This window comes from Bactrocera oleae, chromosome 6 (assembly GCF_042242935.1).
Source record: "Bactrocera oleae isolate idBacOlea1 chromosome 6, idBacOlea1, whole genome shotgun sequence".
NCBI lineage: Eukaryota > Metazoa > Arthropoda > Insecta > Diptera > Tephritidae > Bactrocera > Bactrocera oleae.
The window spans coordinates 29,762,580-29,771,818 of NC_091540.1; positions in this window are offsets into that span (position 1 = coordinate 29,762,580).

Consider the following 9,239-nt stretch of genomic DNA (forward strand, 5'->3'; position numbering starts at 1 on the left):
AATTAACAAGAAAAGCAACTATGAGCCTAATTCTAAGAAAATAAAATTTTTTAAGTTTTTTCGGTTATATTAAGTTGTTAATACTGTAATAACATGAAAATTTCAGTTTAGCGCAAATCAGTAAAATTTATGTTTTTCGTATGTCAGTATAATTACTGTTTTTCAGTATAAGTTTAAATCTAAGAAAGTGCTATTTTTTCAAAATACTCTAGTTATATGAATTTGTTAATTCCTGTCTTAACATGAAAATTTCACTTTAGCGCAAATCACTAAAACTGATGTTTTCCAGTATAAGTCAAGATTTAAGAAAGTGCTAGTTTTTGTAAATGCACGGGTTATATGAATTTGTTAATACTGTAATATCATTTCAGTATAAGCGGTACCCTTTTCGAGTTAATAATATACAATTAACAAGAAAATCAACTATGAGCCTAAATCTAAGAAAATAAAATTTTTTAAGTTTTTTCGGTTATATTAAGTTGTTAATACTGTAATAATATGAAATTTTCAGTTTAGCGCAAATCAGTAAAATTTATGTTTTTCGTATGTCAGTATAATTACTGTTTTTCAGTATAAGTTTAAATCTAAGAAAGTGTAATTTTTTCAAAATACTGTAGTTATATGAATTTGTTAATTCCTGTCTTAACATGAAAATTTCACTTTAGCGCAAATCACTAAAACTGATGTTTTCCAGTATAAGTCAAGATTTAAGAAAGTGCTAGTTTTTGTAAATGCACGGGTTATATGAATTTGTTAATACTGTAATATCATTTCCGTATAAGCGGTACCCTTTTCGAGTTAATAATATACAATTAACAAGAAAATCAACTATGAGCCTAAATCTAAGAAAATAAAATTTTTTAAGTTTTTTCGGTAATATTAATTTGTTAATACTGTAATAACATGAAAATTTCAGTTTAGCGCTAATCAGTAAAATTTATGTTTTTCGTATGTCAGTATAATTACTGTTTTTCAGTATAAGTTTAAATCTAAGAAAGTGTTTTTTTTTCAAAATGCTCTAGTTATATGAATTTGTTATTCCTGTCTTATAATGAAAATTTCATTTAAGCGCAAATCAGTAAGATTTACGTTTTTCGTATGTCAGTATAATTGCTGTTTTTCAGTATAAATTAAATCTAAGAAAGTGCTAGTTTTCGAAATGCACTGGTTATATGAATTATTTAATACTGTAATATCATTTCAGTATAAGCGGTACCCTTTTCGAATTAATAATATACAATTAACAAGAAAATCAACTATGAGCCTAATTCTAAGAAATGCAATTTTTTAAGTTTTTCGGTTATATTAATTTGTTAATACTATAATAACATGAAAATTTCACTCAAGCGCAAATCAGTAAAAGTGATGTTTTTCGCAAGTCAGTAAAATTGTTGTTTTTCAGTATAAGTTAAAATCTAAGAGAGTGCTATATATTCGAAATGCACTGGTTATATGAATTTGTAAATACTGTAATGACATTAAAATTTGACTTTTGCGCAAATCAGAAGAAGTAATTTTTTTCAGTATAAGCGGTACCTTTTTCGAGATAATAATATACAATTAACAAGAAAATCAACTATGAGCCTAATTCTAAGAAATGCAATTTTTTAAGTTTTTCGGTTATATTAATTTGTTAATACTATAATAACATGAAAATTTCACTCAAGCGCAAATCAGTAAAATTTATGTTTTTCGAATGTCAGTATAATTACTGTTTTTCAGTATAAGTTTAAATCTAAGAAAGTGCTATTTTTTCAAAATACTCTAGTTATATGAATTTGTTAATCCTGTCTTAACATGAAAATTTCACTTTAGCGCAAATCACTAAAACTAATGTTTTCCAGTATAAGTCAAGATTTAAGAAAGTGCTAGTTTTTGTAAATACACGGGTTATATGAATTTGTTAATACTGTAATATCATTTCAGTATAAGCGGTACCCTTTTCGAGTTAATAATATACAATTAACAAGAAAATCAACTATGAGCCTAACTCTAAGAAATGCAATTTTTTCGGTTATATTAATTTGTTAATACTATAATAACATGAAAATTTTACTTAAGCGCAAATCAGAAAAATTTATGTTTTTCGTATGTTAGTAAGTTTGTTGTTTTTCAGTACTAGAAATGCACTGGTTATATGAATTTGTTAATACTGTAATAACATTAAAATTTGACTTTAGCGCAAATCAGTAAAAGTGACGTTTTTCAGTATAAGCGGTACCTTTTTCGAGTTAAAAATATACAATTTACAAGAAAATCAACTTTGAGCTTAAATCTAAAAAAATGCAATTTTATAAATTTTTTCGGTCATACTAATTTGTTAATACTGTAATAACATTAAAATTTGACTTTAGCGCAAATCAGTAAAGTGATGTTTCTCAGTATAAGCGCTACCTTTTTCGAGTTAAAAATATACAATTTACAAGAAAATCAACTTTGAGCTTAAATCTAAAAAAATGCAATTTTATAAGTTTTTTCGGTTATATTAATTTGTTAATACTGTAATAACATGAAAATTTGACTTTAGCGCAAATCAGTAAAAGTGATGTTTTCGCAAGTCAGTAAAATTGTTATTTTTCAGTATAAGTTTAAATCAAAGAGAGTGCTATTTTTTCGAAATGCACTGTTATATGAATTTGCTAATCCCGTAATATTGTACAAATTTTACGTTAGTGCAGTTCTGTAAAATTGATGCTTTTCAGTATAAATTAAATCTAAGAAAGTGCTAGTTTTCGAAATGCACTGGTTATATGAATTTGTTAATACTGTAATATCATTTCAGTATAAGCGGTACCCTTTTCGAGTTAATAATATACAATTAACAAGAAAATCAACTTTGAGCCTAAGTCTAAGAAAATGCAAGTTTATAAGTTTTTTCGGTTATATTAATTTGTTAATACTGTAATAACATGAAAATTTCAGTTTAGCGCAAATCAGTAAGATTTACGTTTGTCGTATGTCAGTATAATTGCTGTTTTTCAGTATAAATTAAATCTAAGAAAGTGCTAGTTTTCAAAATGCACTGGTTATATGAATTTGTTAATACTGTAATATCATTTCAGTATAAGCGGTACCCTTTTCGAGTTAATAATATACAATTAACAAGAAAATCAACTATGAGCCTAATTCTAAGAAAATAAAATTTTTTAAGTTTTTTCGGTTATATTAAGTTGTTAATACTGTAATAACATGAAAATTTCAGTTTAGCGCAAATCAGTAAAATTTATGTTTTTCGTATGTCAGTATAATTACTGTTTTTCAGTATAAGTTTAAATCTAAGAAAGTGCTATTTTTTCAAAATACTCTAGTTATATGAATTTGTTAATTCCTGTCTTAACATGAAAATTTCACTTTAGCGCAAATCACTAAAACTGATGTTTTCCAGTATAAGTCAAGATTTAAGAAAGTGCTAGTTTTTGTAAATGCACGGGTTATATGAATTTGTTAATACTGTAATATCATTTCAGTATAAGCGGTACCCTTTTCGAGTTAATAATATACAATTAACAAGAAAATCAACTATGAGCCTAAATCTAAGAAAATAAAATTTTTTAAGTTTTTTCGGTTATATTAAGTTGTTAATACTGTAATAATATGAAATTTTCAGTTTAGCGCAAATCAGTAAAATTTATGTTTTTCGTATGTCAGTATAATTACTGTTTTTCAGTATAAGTTTAAATCTAAGAAAGTGTAATTTTTTCAAAATACTGTAGTTATATGAATTTGTTAATTCCTGTCTTAACATGAAAATTTCACTTTAGCGCAAATCACTAAAACTGATGTTTTCCAGTATAAGTCAAGATTTAAGAAAGTGCTAGTTTTTGTAAATGCACGGGTTATATGAATTTGTTAATACTGTAATATCATTTCCGTATAAGCGGTACCCTTTTCGAGTTAATAATATACAATTAACAAGAAAATCAACTATGAGCCTAAATCTAAGAAAATAAAATTTTTTAAGTTTTTTCGGTAATATTAATTTGTTAATACTGTAATAACATGAAAATTTCAGTTTAGCGCTAATCAGTAAAATTTATGTTTTTCGTATGTCAGTATAATTACTGTTTTTCAGTATAAGTTTAAATCTAAGAAAGTGTTTTTTTTTCAAAATGCTCTAGTTATATGAATTTGTTATTCCTGTCTTATAATGAAAATTTCATTTAAGCGCAAATCAGTAAGATTTACGTTTTTCGTATGTCAGTATAATTGCTGTTTTTCAGTATAAATTAAATCTAAGAAAGTGCTAGTTTTCGAAATGCACTGGTTATATGAATTATTTAATACTGTAATATCATTTCAGTATAAGCGGTACCCTTTTCGAATTAATAATATACAATTAACAAGAAAATCAACTATGAGCCTAATTCTAAGAAATGCAATTTTTTAAGTTTTTCGGTTATATTAATTTGTTAATACTATAATAACATGAAAATTTCACTCAAGCGCAAATCAGTAAAAGTGATGTTTTTCGCAAGTCAGTAAAATTGTTGTTTTTCAGTATAAGTTAAAATCTAAGAGAGTGCTATATATTCGAAATGCACTGGTTATATGAATTTGTAAATACTGTAATGACATTAAAATTTGACTTTTGCGCAAATCAGAAGAAGTAATTTTTTTCAGTATAAGCGGTACCTTTTTCGAGATAATAATATACAATTAACAAGAAAATCAACTATGAGCCTAATTCTAAGAAATGCAATTTTTTAAGTTTTTCGGTTATATTAATTTGTTAATACTATAATAACATGAAAATTTCACTCAAGCGCAAATCAGTAAAATTTATGTTTTTCGAATGTCAGTATAATTACTGTTTTTCAGTATAAGTTTAAATCTAAGAAAGTGCTATTTTTTCAAAATACTCTAGTTATATGAATTTGTTAATCCTGTCTTAACATGAAAATTTCACTTTAGCGCAAATCACTAAAACTAATGTTTTCCAGTATAAGTCAAGATTTAAGAAAGTGCTAGTTTTTGTAAATACACGGGTTATATGAATTTGTTAATACTGTAATATCATTTCAGTATAAGCGGTACCCTTTTCGAGTTAATAATATACAATTAACAAGAAAATCAACTATGAGCCTAACTCTAAGAAATGCAATTTTTTCGGTTATATTAATTTGTTAATACTATAATAACATGAAAATTTTACTTAAGCGCAAATCAGAAAAATTTATGTTTTTCGTATGTTAGTAAGTTTGTTGTTTTTCAGTACTAGAAATGCACTGGTTATATGAATTTGTTAATACTGTAATAACATTAAAATTTGACTTTAGCGCAAATCAGTAAAAGTGACGTTTTTCAGTATAAGCGGTACCTTTTTCGAGTTAAAAATATACAATTTACAAGAAAATCAACTTTGAGCTTAAATCTAAAAAAATGCAATTTTATAAATTTTTTCGGTCATACTAATTTGTTAATACTGTAATAACATTAAAATTTGACTTTAGCGCAAATCAGTAAAGTGATGTTTCTCAGTATAAGCGCTACCTTTTTCGAGTTAAAAATATACAATTTACAAGAAAATCAACTTTGAGCTTAAATCTAAAAAAATGCAATTTTATAAGTTTTTTCGGTTATATTAATTTGTTAATACTGTAATAACATGAAAATTTCAGTTTAGCGCAAATCAGTAAAATTTATGTTTTTCGTATGTCAGTATAATTACTGTTTTTCAGTATAAGTTTAAATCTAAGAAAGTGCTATTTTTTCAAAATACTCTAGTTATATGAATTTGTTAATTCCTGTCTTAACATGAAAATTTCACTTTAGCGCAAATCACTAAAACTGATGTTTTCCAGTATAAGTCAAGATTTAAGAAAGTGCTAGTTTTTGTAAATGCACGGGTTATATGAATTTGTAAATACTGTAATATCATTTCAGTATAAGCGGTACCCTTTTCGAGTTAATAATATACAATTAACAAGAAAATCAACTATGAGCCTAAATCTAAGAAAATGAAATTTTTTAAGTTTTTTCGGTAATATTATATTGTTAATACTGTAATAACATGAAAATTTAAGTTTAGCGCAAATCATCAAAATTTATGTTTTTCGTATGTCAGTATAATTACTGTTTTTCAGTATAAGTTTAAATCTAAGAAAGTACTATTTTTTCAAAATGCTCTAGTTATATGAATTTGTTAATCCTGTCTTAACATGAAAATTTCACTTTAGCGCAAATCAGTAAGATTTACGTTTTTCGTATGTCAGTATAATTGCTGTTTTTCAGTATAAATTAAATCTAAGAAAGTGCTATTTTTTTCAAAATGTACTAGTTATATGAATTTTTTAATCCTGTAATAACATGAAAATTTCACTTTAGCGCAAATCACTAAAACTGAGGTTTTCCAGTATAAGTCAAGATTTAAGAAAGTGCTAGTTTTTGTAAATGCACGGGTTATATGAATTTGTTAATACTGTAATATCATTTCAGTATAAGCGGTACCCTTTTCGAGTTAATAATATACAATTAACAAGAAAATCAACTATGAGCCTAACTCTAAGAAATGCAATTTTTTCGGTTATATTAATTTGTTAATACTATAATAACATGAAAATTTTACTTAAGCGCAAATCAGAAAAATTTATGTTTTTCGTATGTTAGTAAGTTTGTTGTTTTTCAGTACTAGAAATGCACTGGTTATATGAATTTGTTAATACTGTAATAACATTAAAATTTGACTTTAGCGCAATTCAGTAAAAGTGACGTTTTTCAGTATAAGCGGTACCTTTTTCGAGTTAAAAATATACAATTTACAAGAAAATCAACTTTGAGCTTAAATCTAAAAAAATGCAATTTTATAAATTTTTTCGGTCATACTAATTTGTTAATACTGTAATAACATTAAAATTTGACTTTAGCGCAAATCAGTAAAGTGATGTTTCTCAGTATAAGCGCTACCTTTTTCGAGTTAAAAATATACAATTTACAAGAAAATCAACTTTGAGCTTAAATCTAAAAAAATGCAATTTTATAAGTTTTTTCGGTTATATTAATTTGTTAATACTGTAATAACATGAAAATTTCAGTTTAGCGCAAATCAGTAAAATTTATGTTTTTCGTATGTCAGTATAATTACTGTTTTTCAGTATAAGTTTAAATCTAAGAAAGTGCTATTTTTTCAAAATACTCTAGTTATATGAATTTGTTAATCCTGTCTTAACATGAAAATTTCACTTTAGCGCAAATCAGTAAGATTTACGTTTTTCGTATGTCAGTATAATTGCTGTTTTTCAGTATAAATTAAATCTAAGAAAGTGCTATTTTTTTCAAAATGTACTAGTTATATGAATTTTTTAATCCTGTAATAACATGAAAATTTCACTTTAGCGCAAATCACTAAAACTGAGGTTTTCCAGTATAAGTCAAGATTTAAGAAAGTGCTAGTTTTTGTAAATGCACGGGTTATATGAATTTGTTAATACTGTAATATCATTTCAGTATAAGCGGTACCCTTTTCGAGTTAATAATATACAATTAACAAGAAAATCAACTATGAGCCTAATTCTAAGAAATGCAATTTTTTAAGTATTTTCGGTTATAATAATTTGTTAATACTATAATAACATGAAAATTTCACTCAAGCGCAAATCAGTAAAAGTGATGTTTTCGCAAGTCAGTAAAATTGTTGTTTTTCAGTATAAGTTAAAATCAAAGAGAGTGCTATAATTTCGAAATGCACTGGTTATATGAATTTGTAAATACTGTAATGACATTAAAATTTGACTTTTGCGCAAATCAGAAGAAGTAATTTTTTTCAGTATAAGCGGTAACTTTTTCGAGATAATAATATACAATTTACAAGAAAATTAACTTTAAGCCTAAATCTAAGAAAATGCAAGTTTATAAGTTTTTTTCGGTTATATTAATTTGTTAATACTTGTACTGTAATAACATGAAAATTTCAGCTGAGCGCAACTCAGTAAAATTTATGTTTTTCGTATGTCAGTATAATTACTGTTTTTCAGTATAAGTTTAAATCTAAGAAAGTACTATTTTTTCAAAATGCTCTAGTTATATGAATTTGTTAATCCTGTCTTAACATGAAAATTTCACTTTAGCGCAAATCAGTAAGATTTACGTTTTTCGTATGTCAGTATAATTGCTGTTTTTCAGTATAAATTAAATCTAAGAAAGTGCTATTTTTTCAAAATGTACTAGTTATATGAATTTTTTAATCCTGTAATAACATGAAAATTTCACTTTAGCGCAAATCACTAAAACTGAGGTTTTCCAGTATAAGTCAAGATTTAAGAAAGTGCTAGTTTTTGTAAATGCACGGGTTATATGAATTTGTTAATACTGTAATATCATTTCAGTATAAGCGGTACCCTTTTCGAGTTAATAATATACAATTAACAAGAAAATCAACTATGAGCCTAATTCTAAGAAATGCAATTTTTTAAGTATTTTCGGTTATAATAATTTGTTAATACTATAATAACATGAAAATTTCACTCAAGCGCAAATCAGTAAAAGTGATGTTTTTCGCAAGTCAGTAAAATTGTTGTTTTTCAGTATAAGTTAAAATCAAAGAGAGTGCTATATATTCGAAATGCACTGGTTATATGAATTTGTAAATACTGTAATGACATTAAAATTTGACTTTTGCGCAAATCAGAAGAAGTAATTTTTTTCAGTATAGGCGGTAACTTTTTCGAGATAATAATATACAATTTACAAGAAAATTAACATTGAGCCTAAATCTAAGAAAATGCAAGTTTATAAGTTTTTTTCGGTTATATTAATTTGTTAATACTTGTACTGTAATAACATGAAAATTTCAGCTGAGCGCAACTCAGTAAAATTTATGTTTTTCGTATGTCAGTATAATTGCGGTTTTTCAGTATATGTTTAAATCTAAGAAAGTGCTATTTTTTCAAAATGTACTAGTTATATTAATTTGTTAATCCTGTAATAACATGAAAATTTGACTTTAGCGCAAATCACTAAAACTGAGGTTTTCCAGTATAAGTCAAGATTTAAGAAAGTGCTAGTTTTTGTAAATGCACGGGTTATATGAATTTTTTAATACTGTAATATCATTTCAGTATAAGCGGTACCCTTTTCGAGTTAGTAATATACAATTAACAAGAAAATCAACTATGAGCCTAATTCTAAGAAATGCAATTTTTTCGGTTATATTAATTTGTTAATACTGTAATAACATGAAAATTTCAGTTTAGCGCAAGTCAGTAAAATCTATGTTTTTCGTATGTCAGTATAATTACTGTTTT